Source organism: Equus asinus, chromosome 22, assembly GCF_041296235.1.
Source record: "Equus asinus isolate D_3611 breed Donkey chromosome 22, EquAss-T2T_v2, whole genome shotgun sequence".
Taxonomy (NCBI): domain Eukaryota; kingdom Metazoa; phylum Chordata; class Mammalia; order Perissodactyla; family Equidae; genus Equus; species Equus asinus.
This window is the reverse complement of record NC_091811.1, coordinates 11,262,120-11,275,922: the sequence shown is the minus strand read 5'-3', so window position 1 is coordinate 11,275,922 and position 13,803 is coordinate 11,262,120. Positions and strand designations below refer to the sequence as shown.

At 40.5% G+C, this 13,803-nt stretch overlaps 1 protein-coding gene and 1 long non-coding RNA gene across 11 annotated transcripts in view; one reads left to right on the top strand and one right to left on the bottom strand.

Annotated features, from left to right (window-relative positions):
- The window catches only part of LOC106839448 (uncharacterized), a 41,884-nt gene extending 32,391 nt beyond the window's left edge, over window positions 1-9,493 (bottom strand). For 5 of the 9 annotated variants that reach the window (XR_011497214.1, XR_011497215.1, XR_011497216.1 and 2 more), the window contains exon 1: window positions 9,357-9,493. This is a non-coding gene — a long non-coding RNA (uncharacterized lncRNA). The remainder of the gene's footprint in view (window positions 1-9,356) is intronic. The other 4 variants (XR_011497220.1, XR_011497221.1, XR_011497219.1 and 1 more) reach the window with 2 other exon arrangements.
- The window catches only part of USP18 (ubiquitin specific peptidase 18), a 48,515-nt gene continuing 42,714 nt past the window's right edge, over window positions 8,003-13,803 (top strand). Inside the window, exon 1 of one of the 2 annotated variants that reach the window (XR_011497213.1) lies at window positions 8,003-9,630. The gene's annotated coding sequence lies outside the window, so the exon portion shown is untranslated. The remainder of the gene's footprint in view (window positions 9,631-13,803) is intronic. The other variant, XM_014854181.3, reaches the window with a different exon arrangement.

Here is a 13,803-nt window from a genome sequence, read left to right as displayed (position 1 = left end):
TTTCAAAGAATAAACTTTCTGTTTCTTTGGTTTTTTTCATTGTGTATCTGTTTTCCATTTCATTGATTTATGTTCTTATCTTTATTATTTTCTTCCTTCTGCTTGAATTGGGTTTATCTTGCTCTTGTTTTTCTAGTTTCTTAAGGTGAGAACTTAGTTTACTGATTTGAGAATTTTCTTCTTTTTTAACACAAGCATCTAAATGCTATAAATTTCTTTCTTAGAAAGCTTTAGCTATGTCCCACAATTTTGATATGCTGTATCAGTGGTCGGAAATGGTCTGTCTTGGTAAATGTTCCATGTGCACTTGAAAAGAATACGTATTCTGCTGTTGTTGGATAAAGTGTTCTATAAATATCGATTAGATACTGTTGGTTGATGGCATTGCTGAGTTCTATTATCCTTGCTGATTTTTCTGTCTAGCTGTCTATCAACTATTGAGAGAAGGGTCTTGACATCACTAACTATAAATGTAGATTTGTCTATTTCTCCTTTTAGTTCTATCACTTTTTGCTTTACATATTTGGCATCTGTACTTTTTTTTTTTAAGCTTCAGTGCATGGTTGTGTATCCTAGTTGTTAGTTTTTAGTTCTCTCTGAGAGCCCCTGCGCAGTATGACAACTGACAGATGGGTGGTGTAGTTCCACGACCCAGAAACAAACCCAGGCCTCGGTGGTGAGAGTGCCGAATCTTAACCACTAGACCACCAGGGCTGGCTCAGCATCTGTACTTTTTTTTTGAGGAAGATAAGCCCTGAGCTAACATCCATGCCCATCTTCCTCTATTTTGTGTGGGACGCCTGCCACAGCATGGCTTGACAAGCGGTGTGTAGGTCTGCATCTGGGATGCGAACCTGCAAACCCCAGGCCACCAAAGCAGAACATTTGAACTTAACCGCTGCGCCACTAGGCCGGCCCCAGCATCTGTACTTTTTGATGCATACACGTTTAGGATTTCCATGTCTTCTTGGTGGATTGATCCTTTTATCATTATATAATGTCCCTTATAGTTTTCTTTGCTCTGAATTCCACTCTATCTGATATTAATATAGCCACTGCTGCTGTTTTTGATTATTGTTTGCATGGTTTACTATCAACCTACTATATCATTACATTTGGAGTGAGTTTCTTGTAGACAGCATATCGTTGGTTTATGTTTTTTTTTTTTAACTCACTCTGCCAATCTGTCTTTTAATCCATGTATTTAGACCCTTTACTTTATTTTTGCTGAAGAAGTTCATCCTGAGCTAACATCTGTTGCCAATCTTCCTCTTTTTGTATGTGAACCAACTCCACGGCATAGCCACTGACAGACAAGTGGTATAGGTCCATGCCTGGGAACCAAACCTGGGCCGCTGAAGCAGACAGTGCCAAACTTAACCACTAGGCCATGGGTGCTGGCCTGTAGACCATTTACATTGAATGCAATTATTGTTATGTTAGGGCTTAGGCTTGCTGTTTAATTTTTTTATCCATTTTTTCCTCTATTCTTTTATTCTCTGTTTTCTTTTTACCGCCTTCTTATGGGTTATTTGTGCCTTGCTTTAGAATTCCATTTTTATTTATCTATAGTGATTTTGAGTGTATCTCTTTGTGTAAATTCTGCAGTGGTTGCTCTAGGTGCTACATTATATTGGTATCACAGTCTACTGTGGACATTTTACCAGTTTAAGTGAAGTGTAGAGATCTTACATTCCTTTAAGTCCTTTTTGCCCTCCCTCATTTATAACATTTATCTCAAATATTTCTTTTAGATACTTTGAGAACAACATTGGACAATGTTATAATTTTTGCTTCAACCATCAAAGATACTCTAGAAGACTGAAGAGGAGAAGGAAAGTCTAGTGTATTTCCCGATATTTTTACCCTTTGTGTTGTTCTGTATTCCTCCTTGATGTTCTAAGATTCTTTCTTGTATCATTTCCTTTCAATGTCAAGAGCTTCCTGTAGCCGCTCTTTCAGGGCAGGTCTGCTGGTGGCGCATTCTCTCAGTTACCCTTCATCCGACAATGTCTTGCTATCTCTTTCATTCCTGAAGTGTGTTTTCGCTGGATGATGGGATTCTTGGTTGCCGGCTCTATTCTTCCAGCACTTGAGAATGTTGGGCCACTTTGCTTTGGCCTCTCCGGACCCTGAGGAGAAATCCACTGTCACTCTTTTGAAATGCTTTTCCTTTACAGAAAAGATGTCATTTCTGTCTTGCTCCTTTTCTTTGCCTTTAGTTTACAGAAGCTTCATTACAATGTTTATCAATATGGATTTCTTTGGTCTTATCTTGTTGGGAGTCCACACACTTTCTTGAATCTGTAGGTTTACGTTTTTTGCCAAATTTGGGAAATTTTCAGCCATCGTATCATTGAATACTTTTTGGCCTCACACCTTCTTCTCTTTTTTGGAACTTCATGACATGAATGTCAGATCTTTCATTACAGCACCACAGGCCACTGAGGCTCTGTTAATTTTTTTCAGTCTATTTTCTCTCTGCTTTTAATATTGGGTAATTTTTATTACTCAAATCTTCAAGTTCACTAATTTTTTCTTCTGCCATCTCCATTCTGATGAGCCTGCCCAGTGATTTTTTCCTTTTGAAACTTTGGACTGACCAAACATTTTTTTAAAATAAGCTTCTTTTTGCACTGATTTTAAATGCAGCTTTTGTTTAATAAACCGCATTTTCCACTTACAACACAATGCTAATAAAATGCAATGTTACCTCCTTTTCCTGTGTACATATTCCCTATTCAAGTAATGAGAATGCCCAGTAATTTAGTCTAGTAACCTTAAAACTGTCACTCAATTTACTCTAAATTTGGCTCCTTCAATTTTTTACTGTGGAGCAATGCTGAGGTATCTGTGCTCAGGTTGACTTAACTAACTGCTTCAATGGTGGGCCCAGAAGAGGCACCACGGATGCAGGAGCTCCATTACCAGGGAGGCCTCAGCCATTCCTCCTGGCATGCCTCTTGCACTCTGGTACAACTTAATAAAGTTGCAGATTGTTTCCAGCTCTTCCTGCTGATGTCCAATGTCTTCCTTCTCTGCAGTCTGATTCTAATTGAACCAGTTGATAACTTCATTATACTTGTCAAGGATCTTCTATTTGTCCTCATCTTTGATTTTGCCTTGAAGTTTCTCTCCCTTTTTTTTTTGGTGAGGAAGATTAGCCCTGAGCTAACATCTGTTGTCAATTTTCCTCTTTCTGCTTGAGGAAGATTGTCCCTGGGCTAACATCTGTGCCGATCTTCCTCTATTTTGTATGTGGGATGCCACCACCACATGGCTTGATGAGCGGTGTGTAGGTTCACACTCGAGATCTGAACCCATGAACCCTGGGCAGCCACAGTGGAGCATGTGAACTGAACCACTACGCCACTGGGCTGGCCCCAAAGTTTCTCATCTTTAACCATTGTTTCATGTTGAATGCATAGTTCATGCACTGAAGGTGTCTGGAAAGACCCTATATTCCTCTGCTTCTCATATTCAGCTTTGTACTTAGCTTCTTGGACATTATGCTCACTGTCTTCCTTGCTCAAGCGGCCCTTGTCATTTTTGATGGTAATATCGTTCTATTTTCCTGTGCTCTTATCCACAGCAGATGCACCAAAGATGCCATTGGCACCTGAAACTACATCATACAGAAACAAATACATTGAACTGTATAACCAACGAATACCACAACCATATATATGGAGAAAAAATCTGATCCACAGTATTGAGCATAATACTCTGACTATATATCTTCTGTGTAAAGATAAAAAGAATGGCAAAGAAATCTTGAACTTTATTTGGTAGGTTTGCTGTTGGTAGGAGTATGGGTATAGCTGTTCTGAAACAACTATGTGTGTGTTGTCAGATTAAGCAAACAAATAAATAAATTGATACTAACGGGAGTCAGGGTTCTCACTGTAGAAGAAGGAATATACAATTATGGAATGGGACAGAGTCAGGAATAACTCTGTATGTAATATTGGGTAATATTGTAAAATTGGGTTGGAATTGGAGTCTTCAGTATGAACTCATGTTTGTTTTTAATAAAATTCTATTTCCTAGCTCTGCTACTGAAAGGACCTAGAAGCAATGACACCCCACTGGCAATGAGAACATCTGGTGCCTGGATCTTGGTTTCTAAATACCATTCCCCTCTTAAAGGAACCATGAGTCATTGAAGAATTGGCTGATTTCAGGGCTGAGGCAGGAAAAGTACAAAATGAACCTAAAATATCTTGTGCCAGAAGGTAAGGAAGTACTTAAAAAATGATGGGGAACATGCATAAGGACATAGGAACCAGTATAACAGAGCTCCTATTGGCCGATTGAACATCAAAATTAATAATGACAGGGGCTGTCCTGGTGGCACAGTGGTTAAGTTCGCACATTCCGCTTTGGCGGCCCGGAGTTTGCCGGTTTGTATCCCGGGTGCAGACCTACAAACTGCTTGGCAAGCCATGCTGTGGGAGGCGTCCCACATACAAAGTAGAGGAAGATGGGCACAGATGTTGGCTCAAGGCCAGCCTTCCTCAGCAAAAAGAGGAAGACTGGCCACATACGTCAGCTCAGGGCTAATCCTCCTCAAAGAAAAACATTATTAAAAAAATTAATAATGACACTACACATCGAATATAAAAGAATTCCTGAGTCCATACTGATGTGAAGAAACAGGCAGAGAGGAGGGGGAGAAGGGAAAGCTCTTTGAGCAGAATGCCAACTAATAAACACAGAAGGACCATGATAGAATCATTAGGGGGAGCTAAAATCATTCCATGAAAGTTTCTTGGGGGTCAAAGATAAACAAAGCCAGATACTAGTTAAAGCAGTGAAAACAGATCTTCCTCAGTATTACTGACAGTCAGGGGAAGAGCTGAGCTCCATTCTGATTTGCACAGAGGATATGGGCGTTTCCAAGGGAAAATGAAGGTGTGGGGAGGGGGAGTGAGGGGGGCTCGAGTGAAAAGTCAGAAAAGGTTGGTCAGTGTACATGTGACTAGGCCAGCTGTGTCTACTTTCAGAAATTACCGAAGTGAGGATTTTGTCCTCGCACAGAGGCTGGGAGACAAGGGCCCTATCCTTCCTGGTGATATTTCAAAGGAATGGCTTTCAGGTCCTTGAGAAAGATGCTCCTGAGTTGTAGGAGATACATATACATTTCGAAGGGACAGGAAAGGATGCACAGGTGCAAGCTGTTTTTAGTAAGTGCTTTAAGAAGGAGAGGTCAAGGGCCTATCATAGGGTGTTGGTTAGAACAAACAGTGAATTATTTTCACAGCCCTGAGCTTTTCCAGACAGGAACTCAAAAGGGGGCTTTGTCCCAGGGCTGTGGCTTTAGGCTGCTAGAAGCTGTTAAAGTTTGGCCAAGTCTCTTAGTGCAGAGGTTTGAATGGAGTATTTGTGCGGAAAACTTTTGCAGTTCTCATGGGTTAAACAATGTTCACACATTCTTCAAGGTATCTCATCTCATGTTACTTATTAATTGAAAGGGAGAAACAGGTACCTTTATAGTGGAGAAATCTGGTAGACACTACCTTAACGAGGTGAGGAAAGTTCTCATCACCAATAATAAGAGAAACTGGCAGTGGGTGGCTCCTGATGTGACGCACAGAGACCACAGCATCACGTATGTCCTACTGTTGTCAAAATGCAAAATCTGAGTCAAATCGTGAGGAAACAAGCTGACCAATCCAAATTAAGAGACATTCTAGGAAACAACAGGCCTGTACTCTAAAAATGTCAGTGTCATGAAGGACAATAAAAGGTCAACTCCAGATGAAAGGAAACTAGAGACATTAAAACTAAATGAAATATGAGACACACAATGAGATATTACTATACACCTGTCAGAATGGCTAAATAAAAAAGAATCATAACACTACACGCTGGCAGGGATGCAGGGAAACTGCATCACATATATACTGCTGGTGGGAATGTGAAATGTTAGTCACTCTGGAAAAGACGATTTCCTAAAAATTAGGCATGCACTACCATACCACCTAAAACTGCACTCCTGGGCATCTATCTCAGAAAAAGAAAAACTTATTTCCACACAAAAAACTTTTTTTTTCCTTTTTTTGTGGTGAGGAAGATCAGCCCTGAGCTAATATCTGTTGCCAAACTCCCTCTTTTTGCTTGAGGAAGACTGGCCCTGAGCTAACATCTGTGCCAATCTTCCTCTATTTTATACGCAGGACGCCACCACAGTGTGGCTTGACGAGCGGCGTGTAGGTCCATGCTCAGGATCTGAACCCACAAACCCCGGGCTGTCAAAGCAGAGTGCGTGAACTTAACCACTATGCCACTGGGCTGGCCCCCACAAAAAACTTTTATACGATTGTTAATAGCAGTTTTATTTGTAACAGACAAAACCTGTAAATAACTCAGATATTCTTCAACAGATGAATTGTTAAACAAACTATGGTACATTCATACCATAGACTACTACTCAGCAATAAAAAGGAACAAACCATTGATATACCCAACAATCTGGATAAATCTCCAAAGAGTTACACTGCGTGAAAAAAAGTCAATCCCAAAAGGTGACATACTGTGTGATTCCATTTAGATAACATTTTTGAAATGACAAAATCATAGAAATAGAGAATAGATTAGTAGTTGCCAGAGGTTAAGGAGGGGGTAGGGTAGGAAGAAAGTAGATATGGCTATAAAGGGGCAACATGAGGGATTCTTGTGTTGGTGGCAATGTTCTGTATTGCCGTTGGCTGCGTCAATGTCAGTATCCTGGTTGTAATATGGACCACAGTTTGACGAAATGGAAAAGCTCGACTCTCTCTGCATTATTTCTCACAACTGCATGTGACTATAATTATCTCAAAATAAAAAGTTTAATAATAAAAAACCTAAATGCATAAGATTATGGTTTGAATTCTGTATTGGAAAAAAGTTGATATAAAGGACAATATTGGGATAATTAGCCAAGTTTGACTATTGACTGTATATGTTGGAAAATTAAATTTCCTGAACGTGATAATAATTGTACTGGGGTTATGTCAGAAAATATTTTGATCCTAGTAGATACATTGAACTATTTAGGGCTGAAGAACCTTAATCTCTGCAATTTTCTCTCAAATAGTCCCCCCCCAAACCAAACTGATTTAATATATATATACATATAGATGTGTGTGTGTGTTTGTGTGTGTGAGAGAGAAGAGCACTAAAGCAACTGTGCCAAAATTTTAATAATGAGTGAAGAGTATATAGGGTCATTGTAAATTTGTATAACTTTTCTGTATGTTTAAAATTTACTTTCCAAAATAAAATATTTAATTTAAACAAAAGTCCTCCACTAAGTCAACAAAGTGCTAGGGGATAGAGAATGAGTAGGAAAGGTAACAGGAGCCAATCCACAGTCCACGTTAGTTGTAGTCTGAAACCCATGCCGGGAAAATGAAACTTAGAGCTCCGTGTGACTTGCCCACTCAGCACTGCCCTCTGCTCTGTAGGAGAAGGTGTTTACCCAAATGAATGCTGTGAGGCGGATTCAATATGTACACCTCCAAAGCAAATTTAGTATTTATTTTTGGAACCATGCAAAATAAAGTAAAATTTAAAACAAAAAAAGCATATCTTGACAAAATGCAGAGAAGAAAATAGGCAAGAGAAAGAGGTGTGGAGAGGGAATGAACAAATCGGTCACACGAAGCCACATGAATGTGTAGAGAAATGACCTTTGTGACAAGGTACTAAGACTTTATTAGTCATGGACTTTGATCTTTCTTAAAACACCACTTGTCCTTATCCCATGCAAAACACCCTGCCTTTTTCCTACAGCAAAAATCAGTGTCAGCTTCTGTAAGTTGCTCTTCACCTTGGATAAACTGCTTTTCTCTGCACTAGCCTCCCCCGTGAAGGAGAACTGGATCACCCCATGAAGTCAGCCAAGCGTCTTCCTCTGGGACCAGATTTTTAGGCAGAATTTTCAAGTGAGGTGATTAGGTGTGGCTTCTTGCCTCACACTCCAAATTGAAAAAGAAAAAAGGAAAAAGAGAGAAAGAAATTCAGCTGATGGAAATTTCAGTGACACTGAAAATATCCCAAATAGGCAGCAATACCATGCAAATAGAAAATGCTTCTCAGGGCCCAAACGTTCTTTTGAAATAAGTATTACGAAGTTTCAATTTAAACTCTTTCTTGGGTGGTTTTGAAAAATCTTTCAACTAACTCTTTCAAAGAGCACAAGTCTGGTAAGTCTTCAGGAAAAAAACTACCAGTTCATATTATTTTTTACATTAAAGACTTCTGAAACAACATTAAACTTACAGAAAAATTGCAAGTACAGTACAAAAATTCTTTTCTTGAACTATTTGAGAGTAAATTTTCCACATGATGCTTCATTTCTCCCTAATACCTTAGTATGAAATTACTACTACCTAATCCTCAGACCCCATTCAATTTGCACCGGTTGCCCCAATACTGTCCTTTATAGCAAAAGGATCCAGTCGTAATTCTCTCTTTGGTCTGGAACAGTTTCTCGTCCCTTCTTTGATTTTCATGACCTTGACACTTTCGAAGATTACAGGCCAGCTATTCTGTAGAATGTTCTTCAGTGTGTGTTAGATGCTTTCTCATGACTGGATTGAGGCTCTGCATTTTTGATAGGACTATCACAGAAGTGATGCTGTGTTCTTTTCATTTCATCCTAACAGATGGCACATAATTTCAATTTTCCCATCACTGATGGTGTCCACTGCTATTGCGAAAGTCCTTCTTTTCCTCTTTGTAATTAACATTTACATTTCCGGTGTGCCTGTGATAGATCCTTTAACCTTGTATATACCCGCACGCCCACCAGCTGAACTTCTCATGTCGCTGACCTCTTATTCTATATGAAGAGGGGAAACTGAAGGCACAGCTGGCGGCAGTGGTGGTTAAACCTGAAGGCTGTGGGGTCAGACACCTTTGGAATCTGGGCTCCACCATTCACAATCTTGTGACCTTGGGCAGGTCACTTAACTTCTTTGAAATTTAATATTCCCTCCTATAAACAGGGATAAAAATGGAGCCTACATCAAGAGGCTGCTGAATAGATTATTAGGGTTAGAACTAAGTAGAGCCTGGCCTATTTCAGGGATCCAGGAAATGGCAGGTCGCACAGTTGGACGCCGCCCCTCGAGGTTCCGCGGAGGAAGAGCAGCTCGCCTTCCTTTCCCGACCCGCTCCATCATTCGCCAGATCCTCTGCGCTGGCTCCGCCGCAGAATGACGACACCTCACCTCTGTGCCCTATTGCACCGACGCGATAGGCCATCGCTTATCAGATGCACAATCCAAGAAACTGTATCGTAGCATTAAGAGAGGAAAAAACGCTGCCACGTATACTAGGAAACAGCAGACGATTTTAAGACTTACCCAACTTCCAGGGATCTTACACCGTCAGGTACAAAGAAGCGCGGACAAACGGCATCTGTCGGAAGCAGGGCGCGTCTGGTTAAACGCGAAGGCGCCCTCCGCGCCGCCCCCCCCGCGCCGCCGGCCGCGAGTTTCACTTTCCGTTCAGCGGGAAACGAAAGCCGGCGGCGGGCGGGGCGCGGGGACAGCGGGACGCGCCGCCGCGCGAGGAGCAGAGCTGTTCTCCCAGCGGCGGACTTCACGGCGGAGGCTGGACGCTCGCGTGGCGCTTGAGGCAAGTGTGGTGCTAACTTGGAAGGTTTCTTTCCAGCAAAGGCATCCAACGGGGTTCTGCTCAGATGCCGCCTGAATAACTAGGGAATTTGTTTGGGCTCTGCAAATTATCATGGTCTGTAGTCATTACACACAGATATTGGATCAATGAATTTTTTCCAGGCTAATGTATTTATTGGGACTTTTTGCATGACTTTGTGTTTAATTCAAAAAGAGATTACAAAAGCGTTGCAAGCTTGTAAAAAAATTCAAACAATGCAGACAAATGTGTAATGTAGAAACAGAAGGTTCTCTTAATCCTCAACTCAGTGTCATTTTTGTGTATACCTTACCAGAAATTTCCCAGCGTACAGGTCTTTAAAATTGTTCTGTGATTTGCTTTTCTCCGCTTAACAGTATGTTTTGGACATCTTTTCATGGCAAGATACATAGATACGTCAACCTCGTTTTTAAAAATTGGTGCATAATATGAAAAATCCATCATTGATTTAAACGGTTCATCAGTTCATGGACATTTAGGTTGTTTCCAGTTTTTTATGGTGAGGAAGATTGTCCCTGAGCTAACACCTGTGCTAGTCTTCCTCTATTTTGTTGGTGGGCATCAGCCACAGCGTGGCTTGATGAGCGGTGTGCAGGTCTGTGCCTGGATCCGGGCCTGTGACTCCCAGGCCGCCCACCGGGCTGCGGGAGCTCAACCACTACCCACCGGCTGGCGGGTTGTTTCCAGTTTTTTTTTTTTGAGAGAAGATTAGCACTGAGCTAACAGCTGCTGCCAATCCTCCTCTTTTTGCTGAGGAAGACTGGCCCTAAGCCAAACTCCGTGCCCATCTTCCTCTACATTATATGTGGGGCGCCTACCACAGCGTGGCTTTTGCCAAGCAGTGCCATGTCCACACCCGGGATCCGAACCAGTGAACCCTGGGCCGCCAAAGCAGAACGTGTGCACTTAACCACTGCGCCACTGGGCCGGCCCCTGTTTCCAGTTTTAATGGAATCGTTGACGTAGCCGTGAGCATCATTTTGTGTACTCATTCATGTGAATATGTAAGTATATTTGTGGAAAATTCCTAGAAGTGGAATTGCTGGGTCAGTGGGAATACATATTGAGAAATTTGAAAGATTTTGTTAAATTGTGCAAATCAGAGTGTTTTAGTCTTAATCCCCCTCCTTCTTCCTCCTTTTTCCTGAAAGAAAGCTACATTTAGAGCTTTTAATATAAAACTCCGTTTTTCCCACAACTAGAAGGACCTGCAACTAAGATATACAACTATGTACAGGGGTGGTTTGGGGAGATAAAGCAGAAAAAAAAAAAAGATTGGCAACAGTTGTTAGCCCAGGTGCCAATCTTTAAAAAAATAAATAAAACTCCTTTTTATGACCCCTGAAATCTGGGTTCAAAGTGTTTGAAAATTAAAGCAGAGGCTTGCATGCTTTACAGCATTGAGATAGTTATACTTCAAATTGTTCCAGAAAACAAGGCAAATATTTTTAAACATTTTAAAACATTTCTTTTTAATGTTACATTTGCATTGTGCAGAGTGAGGCACAGGGTTAGCGCTAGACATCGAGGCCGTTGCATGTGTTTTTAGGAACCAAATAGGTGGGTGAGTGACACAGGTGTACAGCTCCGTCTTGATTTATGGAGCACTGTCAAAGAACTAAAAAAAGAAGCCACCCTTTTTGTTTGTTTTTCTTTTTCAGCATTAAGAAATGTATTGCCCAATTTCGGCACTTTTAGACAATGATGGGCTTGCAAAGGGGAAAATATTTAATACGTGCACAACCTCAAAGAAGATATGTCCCGATGCCTTCCATGTGGGCTGTTTCTGTCGCAGAGAGCAGCTGCAAAGATTCCCACTGGCTTGGGTTTCGTGTGGTGTGTTCTCATCTGTGTGCCCAGCAACGCACTCAGGAAACGCACAACAGATGGCTGAGGATGAGGTCTGAATTTGTTCTTGCCACGATGGGTGGGATTTGGAAGGCTGTGAGGTGGCTTGTCGTGTTCCAGTCAGGTTAATTTTGTTCCTCTTAGGGCCCTTAAAGACAAGTCAGTTTTCCTTGCAGACAATCTAGTTGTGAGTGAAGAGCCCAGTTAGAGACTGGGACAACCTCAGGTTTCCTGCATCATGTTTTTTGCTGTTTCTCCAAAGACTCTGTTTGATTCTGTGGCTGCACTGATGGTGGGCGTAAGCCAGCGCTTCTATCGTTCAAATCTCCCAAGTATTTTAAGGGCAAACATTTTGGAAGGGTCGGAGCTAAGTTAGTTTAGTTCTTTGGAACCAAACATTTTTTTAAAATAATAGACTTTATTTTTTAGGGCACTTTTAGGTTGACAGCAAAATTGAGTGGGAAGCATAGAGAGTTCCAATATGCCCCCTGCCCCTACACAAGCACAGCCTCCCCCACTGTCAACGTCTTGCACCAGAGTGCTTGGAATTTGGTGAATTTACATTGACACATCATCTTCCACAGTTCATACCATGCAATAGGACTCACTTTTGGTGTTGTACATTCTGTGGGTTCTGATGGAGGTATAATGACACATACCCACCTTTATAGTATCATACAGATTAATTTCACTGTCTTAAGAATCCTCTGTTGGAGCCATGTTTTTGCATCAGGGCTTGAGTTTGAAAATTTAACTTCCTTGGAATATATCCGTTCTCTTTTCTGTGGTGGGTGCTTGTTGCCACCTGCTTAGCTCAAGTGCATGCTCTCTTTCCAGTCTGCCTTTCCCCATCCTTTTTAGATCTCTAAGTTTCACTTTCCTTCCTTCTGTTGCCCCACCTACCCGTCTCCCTTCTGTGATCAGCTCTGAAGGTTGCTGCCTTTTCCTCTTACCCCTTTGGGATCTGGCCTGCTAGCCTGCCTAAATGATACACTACACTGGGTTTTACTGCCATATTTGGTTGTATTTACCATATTTTCGAGGTCTTGACAGAGTGTAGAACAATGTCTCTAGAAAACACAGGCTGGCCCCTTTCTGCTGTGTTTCATCAGGTTTCCCTCCGTGTGGTCTCCAAATCCTATTTCTTGCTGTGGGATTGTCTACTGCCATCATTTCTCTTTCTGCTTGGCTTTCCTAGGTGGAGCCTCGTAAGAAGAACTACTGTTTATGACTATTGAAAGCAAATATTTACTAAGAAAAAGAGGTTGTTATTTGAGCCATTTAACATGAATTTAATAACATATGCCACTTATACTTAGTTGTTTCCCAACTTCAGATGTTCTCCTTTCCTTCAGATTTTGTAGAAGAATTAAAAAAAAATTCTAACACTTTTCATCCATAATTCATTAATTTTTTGAATCTTGGAATAGGAACACTGTTGCCAATAAAGATTCCCTTAGAAGACGTTAAATCTATTTCCTAAATAAATGATTGCTTATTTAAAAATTACATATTAGTTAATGACAGGAAATTTGAAAATTAAGAGAAATAATCAAGAAAAAGACAAAAATGATTTGTCATCCCACCAATAAGAGTTACCCTTTAATGACATTTTTGGTATATTTTGTCTCAGTCTTTTTCCTGTGAGTGTGAGTGTGTATAGTTATATTTATGTTTTATAAAATTAGGTTCATACCATATGATTTCTTTATAATTTCTTTTTTATTCAATGAAATATATAGTCATTTCCCCATCTTTATTAAACTGTCTAAAATGATTTTAATGTCACAATAGTATCACATTTTATGAGTGTGTCATAATTTACTTTTGTTGTTGCATTTCCTTTTTTTTGGCCATTGTAAACAGTGCTGCAGCCCTTGAATTTGAAAGTGTACTTTTATGTTTTGGCAGTTGACAACAACAACAAAATCCCCCTTTAAAAAATCATCTAGTGTTAATTAAGGAAGAACAAAAAGGTCCTTAAAAGGATGGACAAAAATGATAACAGAATGATTTTACCACAATCTCCTAAATGCTCCCGATTTTTCTTATCAATGTTTCATTTTACTTTATTTGTAGAACACAGAAAAAAAAAAGGCCATAAAAATGAATTTTGGCAAAGAATCTCTTACATAGATGTTCGTATGTCTCTCTCATTGTTTCCTGAAGATAGAGTGCTAGCAGTAGAGTTAGTATTAATCAGTACTCTTCCAGCTACAAGTAAGAGGAACCCGTTTCACACTAACTTTAAGACAGCAGAGGGGACTAGGAGTGGAGAAGTTTGGT